The sequence below is a fragment of the Dipodomys merriami genome, unplaced genomic scaffold (genome assembly GCF_024711535.1).
Source record: "Dipodomys merriami isolate MVZ:Mamm:240054 unplaced genomic scaffold, mDipMer1.0.p SCAF_261, whole genome shotgun sequence".
Classification (NCBI taxonomy): domain Eukaryota; kingdom Metazoa; phylum Chordata; class Mammalia; order Rodentia; family Heteromyidae; genus Dipodomys; species Dipodomys merriami.
In genome coordinates, this window is record NW_027204060.1 from 784,007 (window position 1) to 807,403 (window position 23,397).

Consider the following 23,397-nt stretch of genomic DNA (forward strand, 5'->3'; position numbering starts at 1 on the left):
CGGTCCATTTGTCAGAATGTTTCCACATACATTCTTTCATTAGCTTTCTCGACATAATAAAAGATATTTGCATATGTTTGGCAGAAATTAGTGCTGCACTGGTATGTTTTTTTCTTCTGTCTTTTTCCTTTCCTCCTTTCCAAGAATTCTTTTTTAATATCCTCCTGACGGTGTGGTGGCCACACTGCCAGGCAAGTCCACAGAACGTCTCTAAGCAGACATAAATGGGACACTTGGATGGGGCAAAGCATCCGTTCCTGTCCTGGCACCCAAACAACAGTCCAGCCAAGGGCAGTGGGGAAAGAAGCCAGATGGCCTCTAGCAGTTGTTCTGGGGGCTCATGAGGCGGGAAATGTCAAAGGTCAGGCTCTTCCCTCCACATCAGACATTTCCCTTTCCTGGGGGAGGAGTGGGTACAAGACCCTGGGATCGGGTGCTGCCTGTCCGTGCCTTCCACACGTGTGTATGCTCTGAGTTGGTTCTGCTTCAGGAACAGAGTCTATATCATAGTGTTTTGTTTTTGTTTTGTCAGTCATGGGGCTTGAACTCTGGGCCTGGGCACTGTCCCTCAGCTCTTCAGCTCAAGGCTAGTGCTCTACCACCTGAGCTATAGCATCACTTCCAGCTTTTTTGGCTTATGTAGTACTGAGGAATCGAACCCAGGGCCTCATGCATGCAAGGCAAGCCTCTACCACTGATCCACCTTCCCAGCCTCTATATTATAGTTTTTCAAAACCTGACTGGACTCCATTGTCCAGACTGGATGCTTGGGGATCTTCATGGAGCCTGCAGCAAAAGCCCTGCAAGAGGCCATCAGAGTCCTCTAGAAAAATTAAATATTCATGAGTATAAAACCTGTGGGTTTTATGCTTGGTGAGGAGAGTAGAACTATATGCCAACTATTATTAACAGTAATGATCATATTTACTGACCAGTTTTCATGTTCCAATGCTTCTCAAGCTCAGTGCCCTTCTTGCTCCGTGTGTGTTCTTGTTACAAGTGTAAATAGTGCATGGGGAGGGTCCGTATAATGAAGAAACCAGCCTAGGAATTTACAGTAACCAAAAGGCAGTTGGGAAGCTGGCACCCACACGCCAGTCCACAGGCTGAGCAAGAATATATGGCTAAGCCAGAAGGGTAATTCCAATCCAGTTCCACAGATGACAATGTGCTCTGTCTCTGTAGGTCTCTTTAAATTCACAGGATTTCTGCTCTATGAGAAGCCTTATTAAAGTAATAGTCACTATAACTATTTTGTAAAATGTGTGACACAGTATAAATAACTATACCCACTGTAAAAAAAAAGAGTACAAAATAGTGTTAGCAATATAGACAACTACTTGGAGACTTCAACTGTTTGGAACTGGAACCTATGAGCTTTGAATTCTTTTTCTTTCTCTCTTTTTCTTTTTGTGGTGCTGAAGTTTGAACTCGAGACCTCTTGTTTGTGAGGCAGATGTTCTACCAATGAACCATGCCCCCAGTGCATGGCCTCGCTCCTTTTTAGTGTCCTGCACATACGCTCTGGATCGTGATCTTCCTCCTGATGCCTCCCACACAGTTGGAATGCTGGGCATGCCCCACCATGCCCAGACTTTTCATTGAGATGAAAGTCTCATGAAATTTTTCCTGAGCCAGCCTTGAGATACAGTCCTTTCAGTTCTGCTTCCCAAGCAGCTTGAAGCACTGTACCGGGACAGACTTTGAATCCTTAATCTAGATTAAAGCTCTTTTTCTATGGCCTTCCGTGGTAAAACTCCTTCTTGGATATCCAAAACTCCTTTGTGTAGATCTATCTTTTGGTATCCACACAACACTCAAGATAATAGTGCTAAAATGCATCTGTAAATTATTGATCCCCTGCACACCAGAAGGGTGTTTAGCAGACTTAGATAGGCATGATCAGTGTTCCTGTTCTCACCAAATAGAGTCCTACTCAGATCAGACACAAAGTGCACATTGCTTTCCCAGCACGCGACAGGTGAAATAAAGCCTCTGCACGCCCCCACACAAGACAGAGGCAATGGGAGCTTACACACACACGTGCACACACACAGAGGACAGAGGCAACTCCAGAGCTTACATGCACATGTGCACACATACACACTTACACACACAGAGATAACAGCAGCTAACACACACACATCACAGAGGCAACAGGAGCTTACACACACACACACAGGACACAGAAACAACAGGAGCTAACACACACACAGGACACAAGTAGGTGAAAATAGTCTCCACAACTTAACACACACAGGACACAAGGAAGAAGAAGAGGAAGGGAAACCAAAAGTTTCCCCCAGCAAACAAGAAGAGACTCCACTCGGGTGAGCAGTGAGAAGCTGCAGGCGTGTAATAGGGAGCGTTGGACGGGAGTCACTTAAAACTTATAAATGAACTCAGAACTCGCTACTTACACTTCTTTAATTAGTCACTCAGGCCCCAGACTCACGGATAGAACTTTCTCAGCACAGAGAAGCTTCAGACAGGAGCTGTGCAGAACAGCACAGCAAACTCAAGGGAAGATCACAGAACAAAGGGAAGTTTTCAGCTTTGATGGATTATAAGATTCAACAATAACTCTGAAAGAAAGAAGTGGACAATAATTATAGGATGGGTTCGTTATTCATGTTTCACTAACTCCTCACATCTCAAAACCGGGTTTTAGTCATTTTCAATCAATTTTACCTTTGCAGCGAATATTTTACAAGTGAAGAATCCTGAAGCCATTTAGTGTTGTTATTCGCACTAAATGAACTACTAATTACTTTTATCAAGAGACTGCTGCCGAGAGAAGCAAATGAAGGACAGGATCATAGCCGGTATGGAACTAGAGTATGTTTCCTGATGGCCAGGTATGGTCCAGGCTGCCCGCTGGCGCTAGACCTATGACAACGATGCCAGTTCCAGTCTCCACCACATGCTGCTGTTCCTTAGCGTTCCTCTGCCTTCACCTCCAGCTTCTCCTTCGACTCTCTGACGCATGGGGGGAAATGCAAACCCCTCCCCAGAGCACAGTCGGGATGGGTTTCATTCCCCCCCACCCCCTGCCTGAAGGGAGTATGGACCCTCTTCTCTCTGCTCCAACCCGGCAGCCCGGCTTCAGAACACCCCCAATTTTTTCTTTCTTGTATTTCACATGTTCTTGAATTCCTCAGCTCCACGCATGGATGCAGAGACATAAGATCTCCTGCCACTGGCTGGCCTCTGGACTGGACTGCTTTCATCCGAGTCACCTGCCCGGCAGGCACAGGCCTTGGATTCAAAATACCAGAACTGTTAACTTAGTAGCCAAGGTGATGGGTTTTAAAGCCTTCGATTGTTTTGTAGTCTCTGATCAGAATCCTTCCGTAATGTAAACCAAGACCGCCAGAGTGCCACCCCACTCCTGTGTTTTCTCGTTTTCTGTGTACCTGTCATGCAATCTCTAGGTCCTGGGAGACGCCGGCCTCCCCAAGTCATCCTGCCAGAGCAGGTCTGAGCGGGCCCTGGTCATGAAATGCTCTCCTGCTCCACCCATCCTCTGTGCTTCCAACTCTTCCTGCAGAGCTCCTATCAGAGAAGCAGGGTTGATCTCGGAGAACTTGCCACTCATTCCCCAACCCCGAGTGCACCGGACAGGCTGTCTTCCCTACAGATAACGTGGCTTAGCACTCGAGGCTCTGGCTCTGCGTCAGCTGTCTGTACACTACCTGGGAAGGACCACCACTTCTGTCACCCGTGTTTACACAGCGCTGCGTCTCACGAACCACATGTGCACAGCAAACACATCCACTAAACAGAGGGAGCAGAGGCGATAGAGCTGATCCTGCAGCTGGGGGGAGACTGCAACTCCAAGCAGGAGGTCTTGGGTGGAGGACACAGTACAAGATGAAGATGGAAAGTAGAATGCAGAAACCAACTTATAATGATTTCAAGATCTGTGCAAATGTAAACGTCTATTCCAACAGCCCCATGGGTGGGCCTTCTCCCCGAGGCCTCAGCATGCAAACCGAAGGGAGCAGGCCTCTCTCCTGCCAACCCTCCCTCTCCGCCCACCCCCTCCCCAGAGCGCATCCGAGCAGCGTCTGCTGAGGAGTGAGGGCTCAGGGACGTTGTCCATGCTGCCAGATGAACCCTGGGTTTTCAGAGATGACGGAGAGGTGAATACAGAGCGCAGTTCGTCACCGCAGGGCTCTGCTGGCATTCCTGCTCTCTCTTTGCAGAGACCTTCCCATCAGATAAGACCCACGAGAGCCCAGAGAAGGCCAGAAGCTGGCTGGGCTGGCCGCCTGCCCAGCGTGCAAGAGGCTTGCAGGACACTGCTCCGTGCATTTCAATGTTCCCTGCACCCATGCCAGCAGGTTTTTGGTTTTGTGTGTGTGTTGTCTACTTCCAAGATATTTTGATCTATAATTCAAAATAATCAGTGAGATTATTTTTAGGAAGAAAACAGTTTAATCTTGTAATCTAAAGTGAATATAAATAATTAATTTTTTTGAAAGAGAATAACTCCCCCTGTCTCTAAATATAACACTCTACCATGACTAAGAAGCAAAAGGCACAGCTAATAGCTCTCATTTGTAGTGCTGGGGTTCATCTGAGGGCACTTTCGGGGAGAAACAAAATTGGGAATATTTCAAACGCCAGGGGAACTGGGCTTCACTAACATCAGATAACTTACGTTTCATCTACCTACAGAAAGAAGAGTCTCAGACTCCTTGGAAAGCTATTTTTTTTTATTAGGGAGTGGTTGTTTTGTGTAACTTTCAGGGTTTCTCTTGCATTTTTACTGTCTGTTTTCCTTGAGTTTTTAATTCCCTTCGTGGTAATTCATTTTTCTTTCATTGAAGAAATGTGCTGGATGCAGACAGCAGTCATACAAGTGGTGGAGGAAAGAAAACAGACCCAGGAAATGAACGTCTTCCCACAGAGGCATGGTAATACCCAGGCTTGGGCAGAATTCACTATGCAGTTTTCCAAACTCATCTCTGTTTCCAGTGGCAACTGTAAAATACAACCACCGCGTCATTCCCATTCAGGGCGCTTCTGCCAGTAGGTTGCATAATTAGATTGAATGTGCTTAATCTTTCTTAGAGCTGGAACATGAAAAGACTTCACTTAACAAGTGGGGGGATGGCAGTGGAAAGTATTTGAAAGCGAAGCATGTGTTCTTTCCCGATCTGGTTTTAGAGGTTGCACGCTACGGCTGCTGCCTCTAAGGGTGAGGGCCTGAAGACGGGCTTGTGGTCGCGCCGCACCATCAGAGCCCCAGTGAGAGGAGGGATTGCATCCTCATAGCCACTCCCGCTGTGGAATTGGGAAGGAGAGCAGAGCTATCCCACGCCACACACTCCCACGAGGATCTGTGGAACCCCAGAGCAGCATGTCCGTCTGCAGAGGGGAGAGGAACAAATCCACGTCCCAATGCTGTCACATGGAGACTTGTTAAGTGGAATTTAACTTGGTAAAATAACAGATTACATAATAGTCACTACTCTGAATACCTTAGAGTTATCGAATTCCTTTGTGCTGGCTGACAGATCCAAGAACATTTCTTGGGAGAATATGACAGTTAAGCTGAGCCTTAAAAAAATGTGTGCAGAGGCAAGAAGCACAGATACAGGGTAATGCCGGCAAGTTCCGTAACACAAACTCTAAATGCAAGGAGTGCTTGGGAAGATTTAATTCAAGCTCTGAAAGAAACCCTAAGCTACTCTACCGAGGGGAAGCTGTCCACTGTCCCTCACAATTGATGGAGAAATACAAACCTTCCAGGAAAAAGATTCTAAAATAGCTCATCCTAAATCAAACAAAAAACAAACAAAACAAAAAATAACAGCAAAATACATGAAAGATAAACCTTATTAGACGAGTAGATTAGCAAAGTGGGCAAAGGAAGGAAACCAACATCACAAAAACAATAAAATGACAGGAAATATAGCATACTTTTCCATATTAGCTTTAAATATTATTAGCTTAACTCTCCAATCAAAAAACAAGATCCAACCATTTGTTGCCATTGGAAACAAATCCCAATGACAGACAAATGTAGTCTCAAAGGGCCAGAAAAAACCTTCTAAGAAAATGGACCCCAAGGCAGGCAGGAGTGGCCACACTTATATCTCACCAACGACTCAACTTAAAAGCAATCAGAAGAGACAAGGCAACTACTTAATATAAATAAAGAGAATGATCTATGATACAGTTATCAACATACATGCATCAAGTTAATTAGCCAATACTTCTGGACTTGTAAGTGCTGATAGAACCCAGCACAATAATAATTGCATATTTAAATACCCCATTCTCACTAATATACAGATAGGTCATCCAAACAAAAAAGTCAATTTAAAAATTGTCAAATGGAATTAGCAGATACATAGCACTTCAGCTAGGAGTTACATAATGAATATTTTTAGCAGTCCATGAAACTTTCTCCAAAACAGTTATCTTAAGACATACAGCAAGTCTGAGAAAATAAAAGAAAGTAACTCCTTGTGTTCTATTAGATCATAAGGGAATTAAATCAGAGCTCACCAGCAAAGGATATTACACAAAATATTTAAACCCAGGGAAATAGAAAAGCATACTGTTGACTAACAGTGTGGATCACTGAAGAAAGGAAGAAAGAATTTTTTTAATTCTTAAAGAAACTAATAAAAAAAACCAGGTGCTAGTAGCTCATGCCTGTAATCCTAGCTACTCAGGAGGCTGTGATCTGAGGATCATGGTTCAGAGCCAGTCCAGGCAGGAGAGTCTGTGACACTCTTAACTCCAATAAACTAATCAGAAAAAGCCAGATATGGCACTGTGGCTCAAGTGGTACAGTGCTATCCTTGAGCACAAAGAGGTTCAGAGACAATATACAGGCCCTGAATTCAAAAAATAAAAAGTAAAAAAAATAACAAAAAATGGAAATATGATCTACTTGAACCTCTGGGATACAACAAAGGCAGTGTTGAGAAGAAAATTCAGACATGAGTGCCTACTTCAAAAACTAAAAAAGAAAAATAGAACAAACAGTCACCCATGTGATTTTTTTAGATCTAGATTGTGTCTATGAAAGAACTGTGTAGTATATTTGCCTCTCCAAGTCTGGCTTATTTCTATTAACATGATAATGTTTAGTTACACCAATTTCCCTGCAAACAACATAGTTTCATTCTTTTTGATGGCTGAATAATAGTCCACTGTATAAACATATCACATTTATCCTTTCACTGATAGATAGGTATTATAGGCCAATTCTAAAGTTTAGCTAGTGTGAAAAGTCCCAATACAAACATGGGTGAGCAGATTATCTTGACTGTACATTGACTTACATTCTTTGGATTTATGTCCAAAACTAGTATATCAGGATTACAGAGTAGTTTTACTTTTAATTTTTTGAGGACTCTCCACACCAGTTTCTATAGTGGCTGAATTAGTTCATCTCCCCCAACAATCCCACTGCTTCACAACATTTGTTATTTTCTGATCAGGGTGGGATAAAATTTCTGTGTATTTTTATTTGTATTTTATGGTTATTGACACTGAATTTTTTGTGTGTATTTATTAGCTATATATGCTTTTTATTCTGAGAACTATTGGTTCAATTCACTAACCATTTATTAATTGCATTATTTGGTTTAAAAAAACTTCCTTTAAAAAATCTGTAAAAATAACACACAAAATCCAAGGTTATATTTTTTTCTTTTAATTTATTATTTTGTTAGCATATAGCATACCGAAGGGTTTCATTGTGGTATGAACATGAACATGTGCAATGTTCTGTGTAAAAGCTCACCCTCTCTATTCTATTCCCCTAAACCCGTGTGCCCCTCCTTTTCTTAAACAATATTTGGCAGGTGTCATTATGCTATTTTAAGATGCAGTGTAAGTTGCTTTGGTCCTCTCCCCCTCCAGCCCTGCAGTCTCTCTTTGCTGCCTAGCCCCTGGTTCTGAAGGCCCAGTGTCTCGTTTCTACATTCCTGCTCATCCCCACCATCATCACCATCATCACCATCATCATCATCATCAGTATCACTTTAGGTCTAGATTTCATGTTATGAAGGAGCGTTCTTGTCAGATGAACCCGGAAAAGGCAATCCTCTGTGTCAGCATCCATGGCAAGAACACTGCAATGGAGCAGAGCCGTTCTCGACCTGTTCTCGACCTGTTCTCAAGCAGTTCTTGATCAGCACACACTCCATACATGCACTGTTTGGAGAAGCATAAGCTCACCAAAAGAAGGAGAGAGGTCAGGACCCGAATGAGTGGAGGAGAAACAAGGGCGGGGTGGAACTGACCAGTGTCCCAATGACAAGGGTGGCTGACGCCTCGGGTGCCCACGTGCGCCCTCCTGACCCGGCTCCGAGTCCTCTCAGCGCTGTGTAGGTGGTGTCTGGCACACTCACAGCCTCCTATCCCAAGTTCTTGGCTCCCGTTTCTCTGCCTGAAGGCGTTCTTCCTGCTGTGGGAACTTGGCTACCAGGCCAGAAGGACACGGAGAATAGATGAGTGAATCTCCAGGAAGAACATCGATGCCCACCCAGTGGAGGACGGGACAACGTAGGTAAAACCCTAGCTTCTGCCTCACCACGGTTCAGTCGTACCCAGCGTGGCTTCTCAGGTGTCTACAGGGACTGACTCCAGGTAGCTGAAATAGTAGCTTCTTAGAAGACTTCCTGATGGGTTTTTTTTTTTTCTCCCTGCCACCTTGCTTGGCTGTCTAAGTTTATATCCAAATAAATTTTTTTCTATTCAGGTCCTGTGTCAAAAGGCAGCTCTGGGAGAAACCCAAAGTACAACAACCAGTTTATCTGCTCAACTTGCCAAACAATAAACCCATTAGACACCAAAAAATAAAACAGATAGGTATAGACTCTCAGAAAAAGGATAAAGAAATGTAGTCTCTAATGGTTGTTACAAACTTTTTAATCTCATGTGTTTATCTTGATACCAGTTAAAACAAGAAGAACAAGCCAGGCACCAGTGGCTCATGCCTGTTATCCTACCTTCTCAGGAGACTGAGATAAAAGGATCACAGTTCAAAGCCAGCTCAAGCAGATTCGTGAGACTCTTATCTCCAATTAACCACCAAAAAAGCTGGAAGTAGAGCTGTGACTCAAGTGGTAGAGTACTGCCCTTGAGCACAAAAGCTCAGGGACAGCACCCAGACCCTGAAAAAAAGGAAAAGAACATCGTGAAGGAAAGCAAAAGGAATGAATCCTAGACACGCAGAGCCTGAAACCTGAAGGATTGTGGTTCAAAGCCAACCTACAAGAAAAAAATCTGTGAATTCAATCTCGGATTAACCAGCAAAAACCTGGGATTGAGACATAGCTCACATGGTGAAGAGCTAGCACACAGTCCCCCATTCAAGCCCAGTACTGGCATAAAAATTAGTTAAGAAGGGTTTTTATCTATTTATTTGTGTTTTTATTGGTCATACTTCATAAAATTAGAACTTATGTCTTACTTAGAGACTTTGGTCCCAATTCCAAGAATGAGTCTGACATAGGAGCGGTGTAAATGAAACTCATATTCTCTCCATTCAGTTTGCTGTCCATTCAGGCTCAACTTTCATATTAAGTTCTAGCCTCCATTCTAACCTTCAGCAAAGGAAATCTCCATGGCAACTTTACATTCCATTACTTTGGCGTTTCACGTGTAGTGACCTCTAGCAGGAAGTACCCAAAAGATCCTTGAGTCGTCTGCACATGTGAGTTGCCCTCCAACAATGTGGTTCCCACTCTTCTCGCTGTCCACTGACAACATCAGGTGCAGCACTTCCTGCCAAACACACGTGACAGGAAACCCAGCACAAGTGCCAGCCACTCACAGAGAATGTTCTGTCCAGGCAAGGTGAAAGCACAGAGGAGACGCCAGCATGAGGAACCGCACAGCCAAGGTCAACCCTAGCCTCACATTCACGCCTCATGTTCAGTTGTCTGACAGGTTCTGAGCCACGGTTTTCCTCCCCATGTTTCCCTTCGTGGAACCCAAACCAACTGCAATGGAGCCAGAAACAGATGAGAGCGTCTGCATTGTCAACATCTCTGTTCAAGTCCTGGTGCCCGTTAGATGTGGTCCAGCTCAGGTCGTGGACACTGTGCCGATGGGATTAGTCAGGGTTCACCCTAGGAGGTGGGTAGGATCCCATTCACGATTACTGTGTGGCTGATTCCCGAAGCAGACCTGTGCTAGGAAGACAGGGAGGGAGCCTGGACAGAGGGCCTGAGTAGCACACTAACACACACCCAAGGCATGGAGGCCACGTGGTGTGGGCAAGCACCCCCAGATAGGCAGCAGAGGCACAGCCCCGTCTTCTCCTCCATGATTCAACCCCCATCGTCATTTATCACGGTTCTCTGCCTTCTTGCTCACACTATTTAGCACCAAGTCTTAGCCTGCTACAGGAATCTGGGTACTGAAGGTGCGAACTCTCCAGAAGACAATTGTTTGGGATTTTGATCATCGGGGATCAGGTAATTTCCTATTACTCTGCCCCACGGATCTCCCAGAATGCCCTCTTGGAGCTGGTTTGGGTCTTCTCCCATACTGCTTTGGGTACTCTTACTTGTGAGGATGAGAAGGGTCAGAGCACACCACCCTACCCCCAGGTCTGGTCACAGGCCCAGTGTCAGGCCCGGCTCCAGCTTCACTGTCTTCCCTGGCCTGCCTGCCAGAGCTTTCCAGGGAGGCCAGATTTTAAAAAAATTTTTTTTTAAAGGCAAACATTTAGAAAGCACAAAAATTTTGAAATCATGTTAAATAAAGCTATTCAAACTAATCTACAGACATTATTTTGTAAAATGCTGATTTAAATTCTTTTCTGAAAAGGGCTGTAAAAACTATAGCATGCCTTAGGAGAAGTAATTTCATCATTTACGAGTGTTATCTTAAGCAAAGTATTTTCAAATGAAGATGTGTAAAGTAATGAAAGTCAAATACCACTGCGTAAACCTTCAAGCTTGTTCTAAGTAGGAGAAGATTTAGAACAGCTTTACATAATTGGCCCATGGCTCATGTGTTTACATATGTCCATACTTTGAGAGTGTTTGAGAACAACTTGTTCCTTTGTTTATCATCTTAAACATCTCATCTGATTTATAATCTTAAGCTGTTTTAGAATCCTCTACCCCTCTTTTAAATGGTTCAAGAACAGATTTTACTCTATGTTCCATCTGGTTATTATAAATTATGAATTAACCAAAGCCAAAAGTATTAACATTTTATAGTACCAAGAAGTAGTCTTTGAAATCAGAATTATGTGAGTATCTGAGAGGCAGATTCTCAGGCCTGAAGACTGTCTCCTGTCAAGGGATGGTCCCTAAAAGGCTGCTTTCCTGGGTTTTTTATTGAAAGAAAAAAAGAAAAAGAAGAAAACATAGTTGATGGGCCACAGGTATTGCTCAAGGGTAATATGAGGAAGCCCTGCGTTCATCCTCCAGCACCAAAACACATGAGTGGCTCTGTTTCAAGTTTTCCATAGTATTCATCAATGATTATTTGGTAAAGTGCCAAGTTAATTTGGTGCTTTGGAACTATACATTTATTCCGTTTTCTTTCTAATGGCTTCTGTCACTATTAAAAACAAAATATTGTCATTTTCATGAAAAAGGAAATTAATTTCAGATCTCAAAAAGATTGACATCTGAAAGGTTTTTTTCAAGGGCATTGCTAAGACATTTGGTCACTTTTGCCACTGAACTATAAAAGTTGCCTATAATCTGATGAAGATAATATCTGTAACTTTGACCAAACAAAAGACAGTGATGTCATATGACAGAGGCCAGCCCCACTTTCCAAGGCGAAAAATAAATACAAGGCCTGGTTACCAATGAAGGTCAACTGAACTCAAGATAATTTTTCCCATTTTCTGATGTGGTTGTTTTCTGACAAGATAAAAATGTCATTGTTTGACAATCTTTCCTTGCTTCCTCAAACATGATTCCTTCCAAGTGGCAATATTAATGCATTTCTTGCTTTATGTAGATGAAACCAAATAGAGTACAGACTTAACCATCTGTGTCTTTTAATTTTAATACATGTTTTGACTGCTCTCAATGATTGTTAAGGTCAATATTTTAAAAGACATATGTTCAACCAGGCTTCAGTGGCTCATGCCTGTAACCCTAGCTACTCAGGAGGCTGAGAGCTGAGGATCATGGTTCAAAGCCAGCCTGAGCAGAAAAGTCTGTGAGACTCTTATCTCCAATAAATCATTAGAAAAATCAGAAGTGGTGCTGTGGCTCAAGCAGTGTGCAGAGATAGCATCCGAGCCCAGAGTTCAAGCCCCATGACGACGACAAAAAAAAAAAAAAAAGACATATGTTCAGCCTCCTTAGGACTTTAAGTTTCTACATATACATGTGTATGTGTGTATATATACATGTCTGTATGTCTGTGTGTACTTGTATAAGTATGCATAAGTTCACCCTCTAGTCAGGTAAGGTGTCCCACACACCTCCAGCTCGTCTGCTGGAAATCTCAAGCTCAGATGTCTCTTAGACTTCTCCTTTCGCCACTTCTGTTTATAGTATTTGTATGTCTTCAAAGACTACCTCTTTTGGCTGAAAGAAGTAGAGACACAAATGAGCAAAGTTAGTCGAACAGATTGGGTGAATGCAGGGGGATTTCCTGTGGCAGAGGGAGGAGAGGGTCGCAGGCCTAACAATGACTAGAAATGGTTCTCTCCCTTCCCTCCTCTTTCCCCCCTCTCTTTCTTTCCCCCTTCTGTCTGTGCCATTCTCATTCCTGTCTACTCTTGTTGGCACATGGCTTCCTCTACCCTCTGATGGTCATCTACTCCTACACAGCATGGGACAGAGGCCCAAGAGTACCCCACGGGCAGTGACTGTGTTCATTCTCTAGGATTCATTCTGAGGACTTCCAGGAGAGGACATGGTGGTGTGGCTGAGCAGGAGCCATTGCAGAGGATGGAGGTCCCAGGCCTCAGGGTCAATCCCGGGGCCAGCTCTGCAGGATGGGCCCCCACTGGGACAGCATCTGACAAGGCCCAGCCTGGGCTACTTCCCACATTAAACTTCTCCGATCCTGAAAGGCATTGTGTGGTAATTTAAAAAGCATGTGTCTTAGGGAGAAATAAATACTCACCATATATCCAGCATAAAATACCAGCTCCAAATTCTTGACATGAATGCCCTTCTGAGTCTCCATTTCGTCATTATGAAGCAAGTACAATAACATATGCCATGTGAGAGAAATTATTTTTAAAGTGCTAGCATGTAATAGGGATTTAATCAGCCAAAACTTATACCTCCCTTGAACATTTCCCTGACATAACCAATCTTTATGTGTTCTGTGACCTTTTTATGACGCAACTTTATCTCCTTAGTTGGATCCAGTATTCCCTAAGGGCAAGAGGAGCCTTATTTTTTGTTCTCTATTCTTAGCTATCTCAGCCTTGGTACATTAGTAAGCATACTGGAGAGAAAGAATAAATGCTTGTTGAAAGAGGAGCTTCAAGCACACACATTAGAGTGATCTGCCTCTCATTTGTGGGTTATTAATGCTTTCTGAAAATGATTTGTTCCCCTTCAGATTCAAACCACGGGGAGCCTTTTCCCAACTGTTTTATGAATAAAGGCTATCATACCTCTTCCAAAATGTACCAAATACCTCTGTAACGAGCACTCTTGGAAACAACTGAAAATGGAATAAAACTCTCTCTGCCCTCAAAGCAGTGAATATTACCTCGCTGGTGAAGTTATTTAGCTTTCAGATGCATGCTCTACGTAGTTAATCCCACATGTTCCCTCATATGCCAAAATAATAAACATCTTGGAAGCTGGCTCCTTCTCTAGTCTGTGTCTCCTTGAGATGCGTACCCATGCATGCGCTAACTGCCCATGTGTATTCAATTACACGAATATGGCTTGTGTATTTCCTTCTGTTAATTGCATCGACTCTAAACTTTATAAACTATTTCCTTCTCCACCCTGTTTGCCATATTCCCATAGTATTAGTTACACAACCTTGATCTAACATAACCAGAGCATGGAAATATTAAAAATTAGCTTTCAATGTTTTATGTAGGTAGCTTCATATTTCTCAACAAAAGAAACACACACAAAACTCATATTTTAAGTAAAGAAAGAAAAATTTTTTCTGATTCAACTACAAGAAGCATGTCGCCCTGTTTCAGCTGATTTCACTCTTTAGGGCTTAAACGATGTTTTTTTTTAAATTTTTAATAAAATAAAAAGAATCTTGCACATGCTATGCAAGCTCCCTACTTCTTGAATCCATGTTTTCCTTGACTCCTGTAATGAGTTTGCCATAGTTTCACCAGTCCTGTGTAGTTGAAAGTGTTAAATGTTTTATATATATATATAAAATCTCACCACCCTGGACATTTGAAACCAAAGTGTAGAATCTGCTCAAAGCTAGGAATGTAAACTTAGTCTCTCTTTTTTCACTGCTTTTCAGGTGAGGGTCCATCGCAATCCAAATCTCATCCCTGGGTGTCAGCTGCAAAGATTCTACCTACACCACACTGCAGGGCAGAAAGGAGCCTGGAAATCAAGACTCTTTGATTGTAAATAAGGAAACAGCCCTGGCTATTTCGCACTGAAATGAGTTGAACAATCACCCCAAGTTAATGGGTGCCACATGACCTCTCGTAGGAAAAGGACCAGGGCCTCCAGGATACAGTCATTAATCTATTACTGCCTACCGCCCAAGGTCTCTCCTGCCTCACCACAAGTCCTCCCCACACACCTAAGCCAGATGCTACACAGAGTCTGATATTTTTCTTCCATTGTCAAAACGCCCGCTCCAACAGACCAGCATACCCAGCCACGTGTATTCTGTCCTTGTTACGAAGGTTTTATTGACTCTACTGATAACGCCCAGGCCAGACTGGAGATGGGAGAAGTACTTAATTCTTAAAGCTTTTCTGGAAAATGACATTTAGTGGCTGCTTCCGAACTTCCATGTGAAGGGCTCAGAGTAGTTATTTACTTGGGAAATGAACAGTATGGGAGTTTTGGCAAAGCTCAATTTGCCCAGCACACCCTTGGCTTCTACCAAGATGTGACAGGAAATTTACTTAGGTGGTTTGGGACAGTGATCGAAACCAGGCCAAGATGCTTCCAGACACACAACGGATTCTGCGCTGGGATTTGCTCTGAAGAACTGTTTCAGAAATGTGTCTCACTTGCTCAAAAATCACTGTCCTCCAAACCCAGCCCTGGGGTCTTCCCAGTCCCTAAGGCAGGCAACAACTGGCACACAACCCCGGTGTGCTCCTGGCGACATTTTGCCCTTTCCATTGGCTCTAACCTGTCACTCAGCACGGTTTTGTGATGTCTGTGCCACTCTCAGGGCCACTGTGCCCACAGGGCCAACTTTGCTTTATACTCATCTCCACAGTTTCTCTTAATCTGCTGCCTGCCGTGGTTAAACCCAGCCTCACCTTGCACACCTCTGAGCACACTCCTGTGCAAAGCCTTCATGTGTTTCTTCATCCACTACAGCACAGCCGTCACAGTGCCTGCCACTCAATCATCTGGTCCCAGCTGAATTTCCTTTTGATTGCCTCTGGCATCTGCAGCTGCCCAGCACCATGTATAAGCTGTATGTCTGCCATCTTGGGTACATTAGTCATAGTACCCCCAACACTCCCCAAAGCGAAGCAGAAAAATTGGAGGACAAATAAGTATAGCAGCACCTCATTGTGTTTTTATGGAGATCAGGGGAATCAACACAGATGAAAGGGGAACGCTGTAAAATGCCAATTATCCATGGGTATATCTATTGTCTCTCAATTACTGGATACTACGTTTCTTTAGAACAGAATTTAGGTGCAATGCACTCTTCACTCACAGATACCTGTCACATAATATGTACTTGTTAAATGTGTGTTCAAAGAAGGGTGGATGAATATGTAATCTTCATGGTCAAATAAATTCACATCTGAATCAGAAGTGGATACCAAGTGAGAAGCAGTGTGCCGTTCTGTTAGGCTCCACGGATAACTGCACCTGTGGCCCCGGGGACCCCAGGAACAGAGCAGCCGTGGCCCTGGATCTCCAGCCTCCACTGGGAAATGGCCACTCCAAATGTTTCACCTGGGAGACAGGGTGTCTGCACTCACTTCTGAGCACCTGTCAAGGATGGGGTCCCCTCACCAGTACAACAAGACTGAGGTCCCTGCTCTGCTGCCAAAGACGACAGTGTGGTGGGGACCGTGGACATGATAAGTCATGGGTGTGTTCTGGGGCCAGGAGCTGTTTCGGGCAACTGGGGCTGGACCTCCAGTGCCACCAAAGCCATGTCACCCAGCCTGGCTCCTGTCTGCATGCACAGAATCCTGGAGAGACAACTTCGAGACCTCAGCAAGAAGGGAAAACAGAACACAAGCAAGGGAACACAATAGAACGAATTGCCCAGTCAAACTGAGCCTAGGCATCTGACTCCAAAGTACGGGAAGAAACCCAGGGCTAGGAACCTGGGGAAGCAAAATCAGAACTCAGAACATGAATGCACTGAAGGGACGTATACACTACAGCTAGAAACAGAGTAGTGATCCAGAATAAACAGAAAAACACTGCTGTGAAAACAGCCATCATGCAAAATGACAGACAACGAGAAGAAAAATTAGCCGTATCATTAATAAAAATACAATCAATAAAATGAAAACTCAACAGATTGCCTGCTTATTCTTTATCCTGTTTACAGTAAAGATAAATAAATAAATAAGTAAAAGAAGCGCTTAAATAAAAACAGGATGGAAAAGCATTCACGCCATAGTCAGCATTAGAAGGAAGAATTTTTTTTTTTTAGATGAAGAAATATTAGACTGAGAGCATGACAATCTTTATCATCACTCTGGCCATCAGCTACAAAAAAGTAAGACACCCCCCCACCCCCACCCCCGCTGAGAACATGGCCTGGAGAGAATAAAGAAGTGGGACCTGGTGGCTCATGCTTGTGAACCCAGATACTGAGGAGGCTGGGATCCAGAGGAAACAACCTGGGAAACCAGTTCTTAAGACTATCGCAACAGAAAAGGCTGGGTTCTGTGATACACAGCTGTTATCTTAGCTATTCAGGAAGGAAAAAAAAAACAGAGTCCTTTTCCAGGCCTGCCTGGACAAAAACTGAGATCCTATCTCAAAAATAACTAGAGCAAATAGGACTGGCGGTGTGATTCAAGTGCTGGAGTGACTGCCAGTGAAGAGGGAAGTCCTGACCTCAAACCTTGACACCAGCCAGGTTGTGGGGTGGGGATATCTATCCCAGTGCATTCTTGCTAAAGGGCATCAGAGATAAACAACAAAAGGTTTTTTTTTTTAAATTTAATTTTATTTTATTTGTGAACATACTGTACAGAGGAGTTACAATTACATGGGCAGGATAATGCATACATTTCTTACCAAGCATTGCAGCCTCCTCCTGTGTTTACCCTTCACATCCCTTCCCAGCCTCCCCCCTCCCCCCCAATCCCAATCCTTCTCCTTCCCCCCCCTTCCCTCCCCCTCCCCCCCCCCCCCCCCCGCACCGACGTTGTAAAGCTCGTTTTGGACATGACAACTTGTACTTCTCATTGTTGCAACAGGTCCACCTGTATCCTTAAACAACTGGTTTTTCCCCATCTCCTCCACAAGTTATACTGACATCAAATATAGTGAAAGCAGGGGTTATACTGTGGGGGAGGGACATACAAAGCAACAAAGAGATAATCTTATAAATGCGTAAACAACAAAAGGTTTTAAGAAAAATATAAAATATATAAAGATACATTACCTGCCAACAAAAAAAATCATTAGCTAGAAGCTAAAACCCATGAAGGTTTTAGTGATACAGAAGAACTGCAATTGGGCACATAGACAAACTATTTTATTGCTTTTCCAAACATAGGAGAGAATGCCTTTAAGACAAACAAAATTTCAGAGTACCACCCAAAGACCTTCCTTAAAAGGATTCGCCATATATATACTTGTACTTATTTTCTGTTACTGTGTGACAAATTAGTTCAAACTTAAGGATGTACATGTGTGTGCATACCCACACACACGCGCATCCACATGTATGCACACACACATTCCTTATCTCTGTTCTCTGAGGAGACAACAGGGTGCCTACTGCACTGATCTCATCTTTGTTTTCAAATTCAATTCTCCACTGAAGAAAACAGAGACTTCTTGGGAAATGGCAGATTCCAGGGCTCAGACAAGAAAACATCTAAAGGACTCAAAAATGATAGAGTCAGGAGGACTCACTTGGAAATCAGCCTGCAGGGACCCTGTTAACCAAACAGGGGACTGTTGATCACCAAAGCAAATAATGATATGAACAGATGGCAGCTCACTGAACAAAGTACAGCCAGGAATCCAAAGCGATGCAGGCAAAAGAGCATAGGTGAGGAACAAGGCACCATTCCTCTTAAAGATGAAAGTCTAACTGACCTCCTAACAAAGTGTTTATGAAATGAGAGAACAGCTAATGCCTTCAGAGGGAGGAGACCGGAGGGGACCACGTGAAGAAGACACAGTGTGAAAATCCCAGCCCCAGGGCATGCTGGGACACTGTGATCCGCAGGGCGGCTGTGGGAGACAGTCAGTCTGGGGCAGGCCCTGCAAGTCCACCGACAAACAAGATGCCACAAAGTAACCTCCTGGAAATCTCCAAAAGCACCAAGGCTGAAAAGCTGCTCTAAGTGAGTACTGACGCGATAAAGCTACTGAATGTGAGACTCAACTGTAGATTTGTTTTGCAAAGTAGGATGTGGAGTTGAATTGACAGAACTTGGATGAGATCCCAGGGTCAGGTGAGGGCTGTGGCAGTTGGGAAATGCACATACAATACTTACAGAGCAAAGGGCATCACAATTTCTTCTTAGATGGTCCAGAAATAACATAATAATTAGTTCCTTGTACTAGCAACTTTTCCACAAGTTTGATACTGTTTTACTTTTAATATACTTTATTTTAACCTTCTATGTGGGAAGTGTATTTCGAAATAGGATACAAAATACAAGTTCTAGAAGCCATAAGATCCAGGAACAAGGAATTTATAACCCAGAAAAGAAGTTTTTATATATGTATATGTATTCAGTAAGTCAATTAACCCCAAGGTCAACTTTGAATGAAGACTGCTACAGAGTATTTACAGCACCCTGTAGCACACCTATTGAGGGAAAATTAAGAGCCCCTTCAAAATAATTGCCCTCATTGGATCCACCGTATTTGCAATACTGGATCTATGAAACATTCGTTGTCCTTAAGTATAATCTCCTGATGACTGAACTGAAACATCAGCTTTAACAATGGCAGAAAAAATATATTTAAAAAGGATTTTATAAAACATGAAGGAAGCCAGGCACTGGTGGCTCACGCCTGTATTTCTAGCTATTCAGGAGGCTGAGATGGCAGGAAGGTCATGAGACTCTAATCTCCAGTTAACCACTCAAAAACCAGAAGTGGTGCTGGGCTTAAGTGGTAGAGTGCTCGCCTTGAACTGAAGAGCTCAGGGACAGTGCCCAGGCCCAGAGTTTAAGCCCCATGACCAACCAAAAAAAAGTGAAGGAAAATGGAACATCCAAGAACAAGAAGAAAGTTTGGGATTCATCCGCTACCCCTGGCTGCAGTAGAGCACTATTCCTCACAGTACCTCTCCTCCTACGGACCTCAAAGACCAAGGTCAACTTTTTAGGAAGTTCTCAATTCTCTGATAAAGCAATCTCAAACCAAATGATCACTAGAGGGCAGAGCTAGATTGTTCTCAGACACCAATAAAAGAAAATGAATTTTATGTCTAAAGGAAATTCATACCATTCCTGCTTCATAAATCCATTTTTGAATCATGTCTCATTGTCTGTTTTTATTTATTTTGTGTTTGTTTTGAATAAATGCTATTGTATCTGCACTGGGGAACCATTTCCTTCCTGGAGTCTCTCCATTTACTTTAACTTACAGCTTTTCACCCAGAATTTACGGAATTTAAAACAAAATCCGTACTAACTCAGATCACTTCCATGCTGCTCTCCATGCTGAGTGGTGGGGTTTTGGAATCTCAGTACTCAGTATTCTGTAGGATTTTCTGTTTCTAATTAGTTCTGTTCTGCTAATCAGAGGAACATGACACGTTTCTCCCACAGCTCCCACGGTGTTGGCCCCCTGCAGGGCGGGACACATGTAAAATGGCTCCAGTAGGACTGATGGCCAATGCCGCATTGGCCACTCACCCCACCCTCCACTCCACACCCACTCTCTTGTACACACCTGTCTCTGGCCCATAAACCAGAAAACATGTGCTGAACCTATAAGCAAGGGACAGACGTTTACCCAGAGCTCTTTGTGTGTGTGTGTGTGTGTGTGTGTGTGTGTGTGTGTGTGTGTGTGTGTGTGCGCGCGCACACCCACACACAACCCTACACATTCTAACACAGCCTTTTAATTTTTAATCCTCTGGCAGTGCTGGAATTTGAATTCAGCACACTAGGCAGGAATGCCACTTCCAAGCCCCTTCTCCAGTCCCTTTTCACTTTGGCCACTTTTGAGACAGAAGTTATTTCCTGCCACTGCGATCTGTCCACTCTAGGCCGTCTGCACCAGCTGGGGTAGTGGGTACACATCACCATGTCCAGCTTCTTCCCATTGGGATGGAGACTCTCCAACGCTTCTGGCTGGATGGCCTGGAAACACAGTCATCTAAATCTCACCTCCAGTTTTGCTTAGCATTGTGTACTGTGTGTGTGTGTGCCACAAGGCCCAGGTGTCGGTTAGGAAGATGTCTCACATATATTCCCAGCTGTCCTCCAACTGCAGTTCCAGTCTCAGCCCCCCGGGAAGCTGGGATTGCGGAATCATCCATTTTTACCTCAGTGAGGTAGTACTCTGTGCTCTAGGTCTCTTTTTCCTCCTCACCTCAGGGGGTGCTGATCTCTCTTCACACGCCAGCCGACAGAAAACTTAGGTCACCGGTCCTGGACGCTCTCTTGTTATTGCTGTGGGCAGCTGCTCCGCTGGGACCACCACTGGCCTCCCACGGGTGTCTGCTGTCTGCCTGCCGGACTCACAGCCCCGTCTGGCTCTAAACTCGGACTTGCCCACAGCAGACCAACCTGTCTCCAGCTCCCCTCCCTGCTGGGAGCAGCTTTGTGACTTTCTTGGTGACCCTCCTACTGTCCATTCCTTGGGCGTGGGGATGCGCCGTCACAGAGACCTACCCCGTGGCTAGGAGTTGTCGGATCTGGAAAAGGAGCAAGGGAAAGCAAAGAGAGCCAGGATGGAGACTTCGTTGGGTTTTGGCAACACAAACTTTCTCCCTCTTCTAGATTTAGAGCTGAAATTGCCAGAGGCCACTATTTCAAAAGCGCCTGGTGGAGGAGGAGGAGGCCCAAGCTGCGAAGTGTAGCCGAAAGATAGCAACAAAATCAGATTGCTGAGGGCTTTTTTGAACACCTGGACCCAACCGTGCCTGAAGCCAGTGTGTCCACTGCTATGTCTTTCCATGTCTCAGCCCAGTTCTCTTTCCCCTAAGCCTGGTGCTAGTGTTTAACACTGGCAACTCAAAGAAGGCTGACATGTCTCAAGTCTCAGTCGATAAAGTTTCCACCAACTCCCAGAGCAAAGCTCTAACTTCTTTACTGCCACCATTGACAACTGAGCATATAATGAAATACAGAATGAATTCGTCTGCTCTCTTAGATAAATGATCGTTGTAAATTCCTGTCACCCATTTTCTTAGTGATTCTAATTGTTCAGAGGGGTTTCCCTGTGGTATTTCACACATGCATGGACAGCACTACAGTCAGATTGATCCCTCCTTTACCCTATTATTCAACAGATGGGAAAATATCTTTCTATTGGCCTGCAGTGAAAGAAGTAACTGGTTCCGAGTGAGGACTGTGAATAATTCTGAATCCTGAACATGAGGACCACTGATGGATGAGAAAAGGAAGCTCAGAGAGGTTTATTGGGGGAAATGTTGTGACGTCTACCATACTTGGTTGTAATGACAGAACCAGCTGATGAAACTGACTGCCACACAGAAGAGCAGGATAAAGGTTAGTTTATATTAAACCAGTCTGGAAATTATTTGATTACATCACAGTATATATGAATAGCAGTCCAACCCTTTAAAACTGTCTTACAGCAGCATTTTAAATGAGTCTGATGTACTCCTTTGTGTCTGAAGTCACTTCTCCGCCTATCTAATCCTATGGTACAACATTTAGGTCACTTCCATCCTTCAACTATTTAGGACAGCAATGAGGATGGACATTTCTGCAGGAAAAGCTGCGTGAATCACACGCTGTAAACTTGGGAAAGTTTAAACCCATTTACACTTTCCTCCAGCAACTGCTCTAAGAACGGCATCATAAAAACTGGATGTTCTCTATCAGGAGTTTCCTAATCATTTAACATTCCATTTGTAGGGAGCACTGTGCTAGGACTGATGACAAATAACCATGCAGGCTTTGTGCAGACCTCTTCAACAATCCCCCTGTCTGGTCCCTAGCCTTTTCCCTGTGATTTTGCCCTTGACAGGGCTTTAAGCCTCTCTTTGGGACATTCTTGGTTTTCTCTTGTAAGTAACTATCCCTGCTAGCACTGGCCACTCTGTCCTGGGACTGGGGCTGGACACGGTCTGTCTTCCAGAAATCCCGGGGCTGAGCAGGGCCCCACTCTAGTTCCCCTGCACAACCGCTGCAGGCTGCAGCACAGCTGGCTGCTTGCAGAGTCATAGATACTGTTTCTAATTGTTCAATACCCTTTTCCACTCCCATTCTTCCTTTAAAAGCATCTGTCTGCTTTCTCACTCCTTTATTTTAGGGAACAAGTCTATGTGGTCCGATGGAGAGGCCTCTTTTGATTCATTCCTCCTTCTCCCTGATAGGTAAGAAAACACAAAGCTTCCATTCTAACTTCAGTCTAATACCATGCTGTTCTGGCCACCGATATCATCCGAGGATCTGACACAGGACCCAGGAAGGGTCCTAAAGCCAGGTATGCTGGCAGCCATGATGCCAGGTGAATGAAGGAGGGTGGGCTCCAGGAGAGGAGACTGAAGCAGCAAGAAAATAATCACAGCAAGCAGGGGAAGATCAAGAGACTAGAGGATACCACCAAGCCCTGTAGCCAGCCAGTGCCTGAAGCCAGAGCTGCCAGCGCTTCTGAGAAGCAATTGGTTCTTAGCTAGAGATAGTTGATTGATTTCCTGTTTCTAGTCACTAGAAGAGTCTTCATTGCAAAGTATCAACAATATATCTTGAAGTGGGGTTCACTTCTATGGTACAAGGAAAAGAATCAAGTTGTTATTAGAGTACCTCAATAATAGTGGTTGCAAGAGGAAAGTCAGTGTGAATAGCCCTTAGGAAGGTGTTGGTTTTTAAAGGGAGTATAATTTAAATAAACTCTACAGAGAGAGAGGGAAACTGGATATTGCCTCAGCTCT

At 44.0% G+C, this 23,397-nt stretch overlaps 2 long non-coding RNA genes across 2 annotated transcripts; one reads left to right on the plus strand and one right to left on the minus strand.

The window, feature by feature from the left end:
• Window positions 1–7,724: 7,724 nt before the first annotated feature.
• LOC138837078 (uncharacterized) lies at window positions 7,725–8,737 on the minus strand. The gene is made up of 3 exons (XR_011375170.1): window positions 8,564–8,737; window positions 8,274–8,451; window positions 7,725–8,184 (listed from the first exon to the last, which is right to left on the minus strand). It is a non-coding gene; the product is annotated as an uncharacterized lncRNA (long non-coding RNA).
• A 9,744-nt stretch (window positions 8,738–18,481) lies between these two features.
• LOC138837088 (uncharacterized) lies at window positions 18,482–22,927 on the plus strand. The gene is made up of 3 exons (XR_011375172.1): window positions 18,482–18,655; window positions 21,787–22,006; window positions 22,840–22,927. It is a non-coding gene; the product is annotated as an uncharacterized lncRNA (long non-coding RNA).
• Window positions 22,928–23,397: the final 470 nt, after the last annotated feature.